Genomic DNA, 15,962 nt, shown 5'->3' with positions numbered 1-15,962 from the left:
TTTTTTAATTGATACGATATAATTCAATTGGCACCCATTAATATAATAAACTAGCCCTCCGATTTTATGGTCCCTTCTTAGTCCCCTTTATAATTACGGTCAGATCGACTGAAATTTGATTAGAATCTAGTTATAATTAATTATGATTCTTTTTAAATTTATACTTTCACTCAAGTCATAATTTAGATTGTGATAGACGGCCGGAGATCTCTCCACTTGGTATTCGGTATGTAGCTCGGTCATTTGTCCATCGTCAGAGGCCACCTTGCGGCCTCAGGCGACTTGTCACGATTCAAATTTCAACCTAGATGGAAATGTGAACCTAGAGAGAGATCGTAGTCAATTATGACCGGATTCAAACTGGAATCTGACGATAATTACGGAGGGGATCAGGAGTGGACCAGGAAAAAACAGATCAGAAGATCCATGCTTCATACAATAGTACAACAGTAAGTTACTATAACAGACTCTTTCTTATAAAAAAATTAATTTAATTTTTTATATCAGATATTAAATTGATAAAAGTAAATACCACATTTGATATTAGCCAAAAAATCAAAAAAAGATACATTTTCTAATATTGTCGACCTAAAATATTTATAAAAATTTCTCCACTTGTCAATCTTATTGGACTAAAAAGAATTATAGCAATACAAATTTTTATAAAACAGAATATTAATATAATTTTATTTTAAACTTCATCAAAATTAATTAGATAAAAAAAATCTAAATTTTTAATAAAATAATTAATTAAAGATAGAGATGACCAGTCCTGTCCATAAAATTTATTTTATTGGCCAGCAAACTGAATAAAAAAAAAAAGCGTTTGGAACGAATATCGATCAGGCCAGTATTTGTAAGTAATTATTGAGTAATTCATTCATTAAACCTAATAATCATTCTTCACGGCATGTGGAAGACTAGAAGGTACAGCCAACACTTACATCAAATATTCCTCTGGCGCCATGATTAATCTCAATTATTCTCTTTTATTTTTGTCTATTCATCATAATTGTCCAGTTAACTTGGCACAAAAGGCTCCCCTCTACTCCATCTTGTTCAAACTTCCAATGATGGTAAACCGCCCCATTCGGGTCCAAATTCAAACCGAACCATGATCAGCTCCACAAATTTTACGATCCAAACTTCAAATTCAATGAAGAACGGTCAAAAACAAGGCAATCATGTCAAACTTGATAAGTCTAATCAATGTTTTTTTGTTCTCTTGCTTTCTTGCCTTTTTTTCCCCTCTCTCTTACTTCCTTCACGTTGAACAAGTTGGCACAATGCTCAAGTTTTCAATGGAAAAAAAGGACTTGTAAACTCATGATTTTGTGTCTTTATTGATGGCCAAATGGCCTTAACTTGATCACTCATGCGATTCAATGTATTTGCCCAACCATGGCTTGTTCCCTTCCATGTATTTTAGGTGATCTGTGGTGAAAATCATAACTTTGTTGAATTCAATGGCATAAAATGAATCAAAGCTTATGGTATGGAATCCAATATCTATCTTAAGATAGGAATCCAATCTATCTGGCAAGGTGGTCCGATTTCCACCCTATTCCCTAAGAATATGATTAAAGTTGGTGTCTCTAGTAGTTGTGAACAATAAGTCTTTTGTCCTAGATTCTACCAAATTGTTTGAGATTGACAAGAAATATGCAATAAAGTTTATATATATATATATATATATTTTAATTAGTATCATATATTTAATTTTTCAAATCTATTAATTTTGAGGACGACCAATGTGATTTTATAAAAAAAATTTATCGGTCATCATGGTAAAAAAGACATTCTAGATGACCTACTTTCTCAGACCCACTATTCATCATAGAGAAAATCTTCTAAAATTTAAGATATTAATTCTCAATCCCTCAACCTTAAAATTCTTGGAATCCACATTTTGAGGTATAATCTCTCTTGATGCCACATAATGGAAAGAAATTGATAGAAAAATCTGAAAAAAGCACCATTTTATTTATATAGTCAAAAGGGTATTTCTCTTTCAAATATTATCAAGGTAATATCTTACCCATATTTTGATATCCAAAATAGACTTAGAGTTGTTTTGTATAAAACAGTTCTATAGTGGTGGTGTTTTGTATAAACGGTTTCAAAATGAAACACATAAGATAAAGTAAAATTTTAATATTTTTTAAAATAAAAATACTCATTTAACGTTGTTGATAAGAAAGGATAATTTAAAAAAAAAACGATCAAAGAAATTTTGAAAAATGTTAGATGACAGATCTTTTCAAGAGAAAAAACAAACTGGAGGAGAAAGGAAGTTGTCCATGTTATGATGGCATTTTTCCAGGTGGATGGTGGAACAACGGTTTGGCCTTGAAATTGAAGTGGGGGAGAAGGAAAGAAAAGAAAAAGAGGATGAATGATGAGGATGGCCAAATTTTCAAGAGGTTATTGAAATGCAAATTGAATGCAGTGATGATGTATGAGAGGCCATGCATGCATAGGAAGAGGAGAGGAGGAAAAAGAGAGGAAAAGTTAGGGTGTGAGAAATAATTGATGTGCCAATTTTTTTTTCTTCACTAGAATCCAACCAACCTTTGATCCATTCATTAATCATGACCTCCTTGACTCTTGGTGTTCACAATTTGGTCCAGTCTAATTTTTCATCATTTCTCCTAATTATGTTGTTTGCAAGAGTTTTACTTTTTCAAGTTTCACTTTGAACATTAGGAGATCAAATGTTTTCGACTTGGATAAACAATTTATCAAGAAATAGAGTAGTACTTCTTGTGATTATTGCTACTTTGTACTCTAATGGAATATGACATTTAATCTCAGGGCAATCTAGTTATTTAAATTCTTGTAAGGAAAATTAAAGAAGATAAAATAATTAGAAGGAAATAACATCTTACCAAGCAATTCCATTGATTCACTATGATCCACTCTAAATTAAAATTATTTTGAAAAGTAAAGTATTTGATTTGATAAAAGAAATCAATAGCAAATCTTTTGAAGAAATCATATGACAAACAGTCAAATTTAATATACTTCATCTATCAGGCAGTGCAACCTCTCTAGACAAGTAGAAGAATAACAAATTCAAAGCCTTGGTTATTTCCAGTAGAATGTCTGAAAAATTACAAGCAGAAGCTCAACATGGACACTCAAATGATACAATTTACTGATCACAATCTAATCAGTCGTCAACCAGTGACATCTAAATTTGTTGCCTTTGATGGCCTAAATCGCCTAACCATCAGTTAGTTTAGCAGAATAGATGTAGCATGCAAAGAAACATATCACACTAAGCGATCCGTGTGTATATTCAGTTGAAAACCATCTTGGATAGATGTTCTAAAAATATATATACATGTGACAAACAACCAAATCTTTGACCAATATTCTAAGAAAAACTAAAATCATGACTACAACAACACAGTAAATGTTTCATAAGAAACACAGGATAGAGAAGAGAATGAAGCACACAAAAGATAAGATACCTTACGAATCCAAGATGCTGAAACACCAGCTCTTTCTACTGCACACAGCTTGTGTAGAACACCCATGCCTGGAGTGTCATCTTTAGAAGAACTTACAAGTCTCCAACAGCCGTACTGCTGCTGCCACTAACCTTGCTTGTCCTACTGGTTTCCCACGTGGCAGATGCCGCAGCTAGAATATCAGGTGCCATCTCCAAGCCTCCACCTCTTCCCCAACTTAACCGCCTATTGTGCAGTGCAGATTGCATTTCCATGCTCCCTGTCACAAGAACTTCCCTGCTTAAATCAGGGGAAGCCTCTCCGAGTTCACCATTCCTATCATCGATCATGTTTCTATTGCTTAGCCCCTCTTCTCCTCCACCAATTTGTGTGACTGCCCTTAGTTCATCCCAGGTTACAGGCTTCCGGCCCATCTCAATGTCATTAACAGATTTACCTATGTTCGGGCTCATGAAACCACCACCTGAAGAGTGTGTTGTGTACCCTTGCTCTCGTGGTACCCTTGCACGTAATTTGTTACTTGAGGGAGGTATGCTTGAGCAAAAGATTTCCTTGAAATTCACCACAATTCCTCTATTGTATGGATTATCTCTCCGATCGTAACGGTATCTGAAGTTCTCATAAGTAGTCTAAAATGATACAAAGAATTTATATAAGAAACTCATGGAAAGAGTTTAACATTTTCAATCATAACATAAAAAACCAGCTTTACCTGATTGGTGCTTATAAGATATAAATGAAAGATGGAGAGGCCTCCGACAAACCAAACTGATATAAAAGTGTAAATTATGAGGGCAATAGAAGCTGGGGTCTTGATCATTGCTCTCCAAATAGTTATTTGTTCAGCATTTCTGATTTTTACTATGCACACCCAGGAAAATCCAAAGACATAAAGACACAGCAAAGTTGATGAGAAGACGAACATGTAGAAGAATCTATAGTTCCTCTGCATGAAGAATAGCAAATATCAAGAACAACAAGAAGTCATTTCCACTATTAATGTTCTAGTCAAGAAAACTCAGAATGCATATAATACAAGAGTGTGTGGGTCACTTGGAAGTTCTTGCTAATAAAGAAAATAAATTTGGATAAGTTATGCAAGATTTTGCAACTTACAAGTCCAATGCATTGTCCAACCCATGGGCAATGATGATCAAAGCGTTCCACACAATTGTTACAGATTGAGCAGTGAGAGCAGCGAGGAGGCCGATAGAGCATGCAAGTGTCGCAGTATTTCACCTTCACAGTTTTACCATTTACAGTTACATCCATCACTCGTGGTAACCGTAACTGTGGAGTTTGGACACCTCCAATTTCATTAGTGCCCTCAAGAATTTGAGGTTCTGGAGGATGTGTTTTACGAGGAACTATACCGGGATCTCTACCAGAGGTAAGAAGGAGAAGAGTTAAATCCTGAAATGTAAAGCCCCAGTCATACATTCAACTGACAGAAGATCCAATAGACATTTCAAAAATTTCCAGTAAGAATGTATGATAGCATCAGATACAAAAACAATATAGGTTTGAATCAAATAATAAAATATAAGATGATAGTTCTACAACATCATATTTTGGATAATGAAATGCAAGCTTAATATCATGCAGAATGGACGTTTTAGGTGAATACTTAAATGATCTTCATGAGAAGAAAAGAAAATAGAATAGCTAAAGAGTACTAGGACATTCTGGCCTAAAGCATAGGACATCACTGATGGGAGCACACAGCCCAAAGGAAGGGAATGCAATTCATAGTTAGCAAAGAGGGGGATATAGAAAACGAGATAAATAAAATCTTCAGGCAATGTAATCATGAGATATTGCCAAAACGGCTTTCAAATACTTTTTTTTTAGCTATCTTATTCTTCAAAATTTCTTTCAAAGATAAGAGATGCTACATTTTCCCCTTATTTCAACACCAAACTTCTCTAATTTATCATTAAAAACAGTCAACTAGTGGCTGCACAATCAGTTGTTGATCTCATGTAATCCATTGAAGATATAGACCTACAAGAGAAATAAAGGGAAGTGACCTGTGATTTAGGGTTAAACACGAGAACTTTCTCTTGCTACTGAGCTACATGAGAATATGTAAGGTCACATTATTAGTAATACCAAGATGATTAAGATATTTCTAATTATGGGTTAATTTCATTAAATTTTCTTAATCACCCTAACTATCCAATTCCATTTATATCTAACCATGTTACTTTATAATATTGATGTGTTAAAACTAGGGAAAACTATTAGTGTGTATATGTAGGTACTCCTCTCTACCTTACTATAGATCATCATTCATGTCATTTTAAGTCTAAAATCTAATGTCTGTATATGTATAATGAAGCTCTATTTTATTTACAATTGGATCCTCAACACTTCCTCTCAATCTCACCCAAAAATATTATAAAACCCAACCTACTATAATTATACTCCATTCTAACAACTATGTTTACTAATCATTGGAACTAATAAATGTGGTGATCAAGGTTATTAAATTGTGCTTCAAGTCATTAATTGTTTTTGTGATTTTGCAAATTATAAATTTTATTGAATCATAAGGTTTATGATAAAATATATTTAACTCAAAAATGAAATACATACATCAATAAAATTTGTATGAAAATCTTATTTAACACCATAATGTGATTGATAAAATTCATAGTTACAAATATCAAAATAAATTAAGATCAAGAATACATATTGCTAGAATAATATCCTAAAAATTTTCAACTATCTTTTGATAGACAGAAATATATTAAAAAAATTAAAAACACATATACCTATTGTTTCACAATAAATCCATATCCTCTCCAATTGAGATGTGATCATCTTCTTCTAACATAACTATTTTTTCCTCTTCCATTTCTTCCTCAATAAGTTCAGCCTTATCAACTTTCACCTTTGTTATTTACATTCAAACTTTTTTGAACCTAGAACAGTAAATTTTTTTCCTTCGAATTTTTGCTGTTGTAATAATCTTCCTTTTTATCACTTGGTGAGAGTTTTTTTTTTTGTGAAGCTTTATTTTTCTGTTAGCGAGATATTTATCCTCTTAGCTTCATCAATTTTGTCTAAGTTTTTGAAGAGTTAAACAGGTCAATTTTATTGTTGTATTGGTGGTGGTGATATGTCAATGAGATGATGGCAAAGTACAACACCGGGCCATCTCACCAACACACAAACTTCCACCTTAGCGAGATAGTGTTGTACTTCTCCATTGGACACTCCAAGGTGAAGCTCTAGAGTGTTCGTTCCCCTCTCAGCCAACTCTAGCATGCACCCATACCAGAGACGTTTGATCCATTTCCTTGACTCTATCTTGATCAAGTTGAACACATCTGATCTGGTAACGGTGCTACCTAATAGGTCAACTAGATACCCTCACCTTCAGATAAGTAGAGTTCACAGTTTTGCTCATGTAATTCTTAAAATTCACCATGCCACTTGAGTGCTGTACACAAGCTGAAGGTTGCAAATGAAGGATTTATATCATATAAAACATCTCCAGGACACATGAGCACCTGCTCTAACATATGTCATGATCCTTAAGATAACCTAAGTCTAACTATACTAATGCCCTAGACCTCCAACTCCAGAGCATTTCCCAAACACATGGTCTTGGTCACATCTATATCAAAAGTTTGAACATCTTCCTCTTGGTCTAAACTCATTACCCAAGTTGAATTTAAATATCAAGTTGCAAAAGGTATGTTCTATTCACCTATGAGATGACAATAACAACAATGTCCTCCTCAACTGTTCAAACACTATCATGAGTTTCTACCTTATGAAGACAGTTCCTACTAAGGTGATCATCTGCCTTACCTCATCATCCTCCAAAAATCTGGGGTCTGGATTTAGATATGCAATGCTAGATCTTTGTTCCTTTGAATGTCCGTTCCTATGCTGCTTTAAGTAACTTGTGCACTCACTCTAATTTAAGACGTCAATCCTCTCCTTTCAAGACAAAAGATTCATTAATTACCTCCTTTTTAAAGTCCTTACAAATTAATAGGACCTGTGGCTTTCAAAATTGTCACCATACTAATTAGATCGTTAGTGGTAGTATGAGGACATTGTAATTTGTAAGGCTCAGTCCTGATTAGTAGCATGTGGAATATCCTTTGGAGGGACTCACTTAAGGTGTCATCGACAATAGAATTTTAAAAGAGAACAATAATAGAAAGATCATTGTACGTGGGCAAGATATTCCATCAAATTTATAGACAGAATTTTAAAAGAGAAACAATAATAGAAATATGAATATAAGTACAAACTTCCAAATTTACTAAACCGCAAAAACCTAGAAGAAAGAATATAAAACAGAAGCCTCCATGCTAAATTCTTAAGGTCTAAAAAAGCCAAGCTTAATATATATTTTTTTTTGATGAAACAAGCTTAATATTTTGAACAATAGAAATCTAGTAACTTAATATTTTAGATAGGAACTTCCAAAAAAAATATGAAACCATCGCCTAATGGTTTATAAAACATAAATAATTATTACGATATTGTCTTATCTAATTGGCAACAAAAATGAAACTGTCACCTCGGCGGCCCTCCAGGGTGGCCCCCCACTTTTCGGAAGGAAGGTAAATTACGGGAGGCTTCGCCTAGTAACAACAGTACATGCAAGGAGGGGCTGAAGCAACCAGTAGGGCATTCCATACCGGAATCGACCCAGACCTATTGTCAACAACACCCTCTTATCTAAGATAGTATAGAAAGAGTAGAGCAATAACTATAGAGCTGGAAAACCTTAAAGCTTCTCCCACTGTTTTAGAAAATCATTTTCACATTGGAAGGAACTCTTGATACATGTTTTTCTGAAAAATGGCTATCTAAATAAATAATTCAGATAAAAAAAAGGCAGCCCGGTGCACGAACCTCCCGCTATACGGGGTCCCGGGGAAGGATCCATTGTACGCAGCCTTACTCTGTTTTTTGCAAGAGGTTGTTTCCAGGATTCGAACCTGTGACCTTTTGGTCACAAAGCAACAACTTTACCGTTGCACCAAGGCTCTCCTTCTAAATAAATAATTCAGATAAATTTGAAAAAAAAAATGTAAAGATAAGAATACTTACATATAAAGTGAAGACAATAGTTATTACCATTACAGAGATACCCAGGGAATCAGAAAAATCATTTGTTAGTTTCCTAGCAACAAATGCACAGAAGATTGAAACGGGAGCAACAATCAGGAATATTGTGAGGAACACTGATCTAGCATCAGGGCCAAATATAAGCCTCCCCTGAAGAAAAAATATCTGCAGAGAAATGTAAACATGTTAATAAGGGATTCATGAAAAGAAATTTCATTAATATCTGGGCCCAATGAAATGAATAGAAACAAAAACAAATGAAAACAATCACTCAATTAGCTCATCAAACATTATTACAGAAACATTAGCACAATGGGTATCCAGGAGTGATGAGCAAATTGAAACAAATTGGTGGCCACTAGCTAGTAAAGCTTGGCAAAATTTCTCAGTGCCTGCACAGTAAAGCTGAACCAGCTAGAACTAAATCTAAAGATCATAAAAAAAAAATTCATGTTGCTAACAAATCAAAAACATTCTCACAATTCAACTAAGCTACCTGACTATTTTAGTATATTTAGCTTCACCAAAAACAGAGTCTACAGTAGTGGATATTTTCAAAGACTTAGGACATGTTTAAGAAAGGATTTCAAAAAGAGCACCATCAAACAAACTAACAAAAAATGCTCTAATTTCTCTCCATCATAAAAGTGTAATATATTCACTCTAACAAAGCATGAATGCCATATCAAATTTAGAAGCTCCGTTCAGGTAAAAGAACACAGACCAGTAGTATCACAACAACTACATATGCAAATGGCTAATCCAACCATAACGGAGGTGTGTGGAGTTTCTGCACAGGGACCAGAACATCCAAGTTCATATAAACAAGCCCAAATAGGTCACTTTGGTACTTTCTACTTGCTGGCTATATGAGTCATTGTACCTTACGAGAAAGTAGAAAATTGGAAGAAAAAAAATCTCATCAAAGACATCATGTTATGATTTTTAGTGAATTAATGCAACATGAGTAACTGTTACAGATATCATTCTCCTGCCTCTTTGTGCAGAGTCTTGGCATGGCTAAAGATCATAATTAGACACAAAACAAACTCTAATTTGATTTTAAGTAAAAAATTCTACACACTTAACAACGAATTGAAATATTCAAATATCACTATACTTCCGCAACACAGATTGAATATGGTTCTAGCTAGCAAGCATATATAAGATGGAATTTTAGAGTGCAAGCGAAATGAAAGATATTTCAATTTCACAAAAGTTCAAACTTCAATTACACCAACAAAAAAACTAAAATTTCATTTTGCATCACTCTGAACAGTTTCGATCTGATTCTGCATGGCAAACATAAATAAGATGGAATTCTAGATGCAAGCAAACAAAGGAAGTTTCAAGCTTACATACCCTCAAGAAAGAAAGAACGAAAGAAAGAACGAAAGAAAAGCTAAAATCTCACACTGCTTTCCTCTGCAAAAATCATACAAGAAACCCTAATTTTGCCTTCAAACAGCAAATGGCTAGATTAAACTGGGCATAAACGCCGAACAAAGTTGCAATAAACAAATCAACACTTACGTTGCTTCCCTTCCAGGCCTGGTATACCCTCGGCGCATCCGCATCCGCCTCCATGTCGAGTGTCGACTGCAGATAAATCTGTGCCCCGCGGAGGCGGGATGTACATTCACTCCGAGCCGGCGCCTCTAAGCCACCTCTCCGCTCCGTGAGGACCTCAAATCCACAGGATTAGTCGCCGGCATGCGGCGAAGAAGGATCCTCCAGTAAGTCCCAGTCTGCGACAGCAGCCGCACAACTGGCTCCGACTTCCGCCACCGCCTCTCGTGATTTGGCTCTTAGATCTCCGACGATAGAGACCGGAGAGAACCGGGGGGGATGGGGATTCGTTGTCCTTTTTCTTCCCAGGCCGAGCGTTCAGATCCCCTGTCGACAGTGAGACAGAGGGGCAACTTTGATTCCGCGAAAACAAGCAATGCCAATACCGCTGCACCGCCCAAGTAGCGACTCCAGTATGTTTCATGACATCATCAGCGCTCAATGAGAACAAACTAAAGTGTTTCCTGGATTTAACGAAACAGGAAATACCTCGATTCTGGGACACGCAGGAGCACTGGGCACATGGTGGGTGGCTGTGTATTTTTGATGTTGCCGGTGGACATCAGCAACAGAAGCAGTTACTTTGGACCACATATGTCTGCGGTTTTTTTTTCGACTTATTTATTTCGTCACCATAAATATATGACCTCATTCAACCATGTAGTCAATGATATTCATTGAGGGTTGCAGTTGTTATGTAGTATTGGGTCCGGTAGATTATATATATATTCAATTGTTATCTTAAGCGCTCAATTTAGATGCCTAGCATGAGCAACGCTGGTCATGGTATTTTTTTTAAGCTCCTACTTATATCAATAAGATTTTACTTTAACCTTTACGTTTAAGGATTAGATTATAGTATTAAGCATATAAATTTTTAAATCGAAAAAAAAATTAAGCACTCACTGAGTGTGTGGGGTAAAGTGTATAAGATATCTAACTCGCTATGTGACTATATACAAATTTCACTGTAGTTTTTTTTTTCTACTATAGTAATGTCCCGTCAGAATTATAAAACCCTTAAATCTTCTTTTCCCTTTCTCTCTCAGAAGTCGAAACATTTCAAACCCTCCTTCGAAATCCCTCATTTCCCTAGGTGTTGCTTCACCTTGCAGAGTCACCAATCAACTCCCTCGATGTTACATCGTTGAGTTTGCATGTCATCGTTCATCTATAGTATGTTCTCCCATGTATGTGGCATAAATATCTTCCTTCTCCATCCAAATGCTACAGAACTATAGTAGATACAGCGTTGTAGCAATTACAAAACCATGGCTACTACAATGTTCTTGTTTGTGGTCCTACCACGTTGTAGCATTTATGAAATTGTAGCTGCTACATTGTTCTTGTTTGTGGTCCTACCATGATTTCGTAGTTGCTATAATGTTCTTAGACTAGTACATTGTAACAGCTATGATTTTATAGTTGTTACCACATGGTAGGACCATCAATAAGAACGTTGTAGCAGTTATTGTTAGTATTAGCCCTGATCCGGTGGTAAGGACGGGGCACCCACGTCGGCGGCGGTCAACGACACGTGGAGGTCAAAGGTCAATAGGGGCGGCCCCAAGGTCCTACCGAGCAGACAGAACATCTGACCGGTCGGCCGGATGCCCTCCAGGCCGATTGGAATATAGCTCGACCACAGGTCGAGCTTCCGACGCTTAAGGAGCTTACGCGCCGAGCGGACGGGCCGCTCAGTCGAAGCATAGAGAACTGGGGTGCGATCCCATCCAAGCACAGGACCGAGGATCTTCCCGCTTGGTCCAATACATACACGTACCCGAGCGCCAAGAGCGCCGAGCGGCAAGACCGCCTGGCCCTGGAACAGACAAGAGACGCAAAAGGGCGAAAGGGACAGCTGGTAAACATCATCCTCGAGACGCCTGCCGCCGACAAACAGCATGGTCGGCGGCCGGACCGGACAAAGTATCGTACGGTGGAAGTTTCCATCGTCACGTCAGGGATATACTCGGACGATTGCGGAATGGCGTCAGACATGCTTTTCTGACACACTCATTTGGAGGTATGTTTGGGGAAGCGTGCACGTATCGAGAAGCGTGTCCGCACCTCCCCGGGGTCCTATATAAGGACCTCAAACTTCGACGGAGGTATACATAATTCTCATCACTGTAGCCACAGTTACTTTGCCTCCCTTCTTCTTCGTTGTCTGACTTGAGCGTCGGACGGTCGTCGCTGGGAACCCCTTCCCGGCTCGACTTCTTTGCAGGTTCGCCGGAGATCCACATCACCAGTCGGAGACAGCGGAGAGCACCACACCCCCAGTGTCCGTCGACTCAACGCTCGAACAGGATCAAATTGGCGTCGTCTGTGGGAACACACCTGAATCCGAGCCAAGAAGATGGAAGAAGTTGGACGCCAACTCATGGTAACGCTCTCTCCCGAGGAACTAGACGCGCTCGTTCAAGCGCGAGCGACAAAGATTGTCGAGCAACAGCAGAAGGCTCAAGCCGATCGGATAGCACAGCAGGCAACGTCGGCATCGGGCGGTCAAGCGGCACCAAAAGACCGGCCGAGGCAGCTCTCAATATGGGGCCAGAACAAAGGTCCGACCGGCACTCAGGTGGAAGCCCCGCCCGCCCCGATACCATTCCATCGGGCTTTATTCCAAACACCGTCAGAAGTCGCTCAGGCCAACCTCGACCGAGGATCTTCATCCGACGAAGCTCCCGTTCGAGACCATAGAAAGGGCAAGGCACCCCGAGCGGACATGTCACCTCAGCGGATCAACCGACAATTCTCAGATGTCATCCTGAGAGACCCACTACCGAGGCACTACACGCCCCCGATGATTGGGGAATACAATGGGACCACCGACCTGGATGACCATCTAGGTAAGTTCAACAACACAACCACTTTGCATCAATATACGGATGGTGTGAAGTGCCGGGTGTTCCTCACCACCCTTTCTGGATCGACGCAACGATGGTTCCGAAGGCTGCCAGACGGATCGATCACGAGCTTCAAAGAGTTCCGCACAGTTTTCCTCCATCATTTTGCAAGTAGCAGGCGCTACCAGAAGACCAGTGTCAGTCTGTTCGCCATCAAACAAGGCTCGAAGGAGTCACTCCGAGCCTACATCCAGCGCTTCAATCAGGTGGCCATGGACATCCCAACGGTCACTTCAGAAACTATGATGAACGCGTTCACACAGGGGCTTGTGGACGGTGATTTCTTCCGCTCGCTCATCAGAAAACCGCCCCGCGACTACGACCATATGTTGCACAAAGCCAATGAATATATCAACGTAGAGGAAGCCCAGGCGGCCAGAAGGAAAGAAGCACCATCTGAGCCGCCGGCCTCCACCGAGCGGAAGCCTCCCACTAACTACCATCCGCCTAGAGGACCTCGGGCGGAAGCAGCCCAACCTCATCAGCAAGTAAGGCCACACGCCGTTCAACAAGTAGCGGCCGATCGACCTAAGCCAAAAGGGAAGGTATGGGCTCCCATATTTTTTTCACTCCATCAGTCAGCAACCCACAACACGCGCGATTGTCGAAGCCTCCCCCCAATCGCTCATCCTACGCCAAGGAACTATCGCCGCCGATCACCTTCGCGCGGACCGCGCGACATCGACACCAGAGCCCTGGTCGGCGTGTCGAAAGAGAATCCCCCGAGCGGCAACGTCATCAGCAGCCCAGGACTCAACTTCGGGCATCGCACGAGCGTCCCAGGCCATCCGCTCGGGAGGAAGAGAATAGAAACAACACGTCCCGAGGAGAAATCAACATCATTGCTGGTGGGCCAACCGGAGGTGACTCCAACAGGGCAAGGAAGGCGCATGCAAGGTAGCTCACGATCCATGCGGTTGGTTACAGTCAGGAGCGGGCGAACGGGCCCAAGATCAGCTTTGGGCCTAGGGACCTCGAGAGAGTCAAAGTCCTGCATGATGACGCCCTCATTATCCGAGCGGTAATAGCTAACTATACTATTCACCGCATCTTTATTGATACAGGCAGCTCGGTCAATATAATCTTCCAGAAGGCCTTCGACCAATTGCAAATCGACCGAGCCGAGTTGATGCCGATGACAACCCCCCTCTACGGGTTCACCGGTAATGAAGTTTTGCCGGTCGGACAGGTCCGGCTGGCTATATCGCTGGGAGAGGAGTCACTCAGAAGAACGCGGATTGCTAACTTCATCGTAGTCAACGCTCCCTCCGCGTAAAATGTGATCTTGGGGCGACCGACGCTCAATGAGTTCCTAGCAGTCGTCTCCACCTTCTGCCAGAAAATCAATTTCTAGTGGAAGACCAAGTGGGGGAGGTACAAGGAGACCAGCTAGCAGCCCGGCGGTGCTATATAGAGATGGTCCGAGCCGAAGCTAGATGTGCTCGGAAAGTGCCACGAGTCAAGGTAAACGTTATAATCGAAAAGTCACCCTCTCTAGTTTATGAAGAAAAAGAGGAGGTACAGATTCACTCTACCCGACCGGAGGCCACGACTTTTATAACGTCTGACCTGGAGGTAAGTCAGAAGGAGGAGCTGATCGAATGTCTCCAACAAAACTGCGACGTCTTTGCTTGGTCGATTCACGAGCTGCAAGGAGTCTCGCCGAGCATAGCGCAGCACAAACTTCATGTCCAACCGGACACCCGGCCGGTGAAGCAAAGGAAGAGGGACTTCAGTGCTGAACAGAATGTCATCATCCGAGCGGAAGTAGAGAAGCTCCTGGAGGCCGGCCATATACGGGAGGTGCAGTTCCCGAGCTGGCTTGCAAATGTGGTACTAGTCTCCAAACCGGGCAACAAGTGGAGGGTCTGCATCGACCTCCGGGACTTGAAAAGGCATGTCCGAAGGATTTCTACCCTTTACCCCGGATCGACCAACTAGTAGACTCTACCGCGGGGTGCGAGCTAATATGCATGCTGGATGCCTATCAAGGTTACCGCTAGGTGTCGGTCGCCCGAGAAGACCAAGAGAATGTCAGCTTCGTCACGGCGGATGACACTTACTGTTACAACGTGATGTCGTTCGGGCTAAAGAATGCTAGCGCAACATATCAGCGGCTGATGAACAAAGTGTTCCGGAGGTAGATCGGGCGCAACTTGGAGGTATACGTAGGCGATATACTCATCAAATCACTCCGAGCGGCAGATCTTTGCAAGAATATAGAGGAAACCTTCCAAACACTAAGGAAGTATGGAGTCAAGCTGAATCCACAAAAGTGTTTGTTCGGAGCAAAAGGAGGGCGTTTCCTGGGATACATTGTCATCGAGCGGGGTATCGAGGCAAACCCTAGCAAAGTGAAAGCACTACAAGATATGTCGCCCCCCAGAAATCTGAGGGAAGTTCAATGTCTTACCAGTCAGATAACGGCACTATCGCGATTCATCTCTAGAACGGCCGACAGGAGCCTCCCTTTCTTCAAGATCTTGCGAAGAGCTACTAAGTTCCAATGGGACGAGGAGTGCGACCGAGCGTTCGAAGAGCTGAAGAGGTACCTGAATTCTTTACCTGTGCTGGCTAAGCCGAACGTAGGTGAGCCGCTTTGCATATACCTGTCCTCCACCGAGCATGCTGTCGGCTCGGCGTTGGTAAAAGGAAGCGAAGAGGAGCAGCCCGTGTATTTCCTGAGCCACATTTTAAAAGATGTCGAATCTCGCTACACTGGTCTCAAGAAGCTTACGTTCACTTTAGTCCTCGCCGCTCGGAGAATTCGTCCTTATTTCTTAGCGCATACGATCATCGTAATGACGAATAGTCCGCTGGGAAAAGTGCTCTTAAACCCAGAGGCGTCCGGGCGGCTCATCAAATGGACGACGGAGCTCAGTGAATTCGACATTCAGTATCAAGC

The 15,962-nt window shown here is 40.5% G+C and overlaps 1 pseudogene; it reads right to left on the bottom strand.

Annotated features, from left to right (window-relative positions):
* Window positions 1-3,273: 3,273 nt before the first annotated feature.
* LOC122023676 lies at window positions 3,274-10,530 on the bottom strand (annotated as a pseudogene).
* Between the last annotated feature and the right edge of the window lie 5,432 nt (window positions 10,531-15,962).

This window comes from Zingiber officinale, chromosome 9B (genome assembly GCF_018446385.1).
Source record: "Zingiber officinale cultivar Zhangliang chromosome 9B, Zo_v1.1, whole genome shotgun sequence".
NCBI classification, from domain to species: domain Eukaryota; kingdom Viridiplantae; phylum Streptophyta; class Magnoliopsida; order Zingiberales; family Zingiberaceae; genus Zingiber; species Zingiber officinale.
Note: the sequence above shows the minus strand (reverse complement) of the source record. Positions and strands in the feature narration are given on the sequence as shown.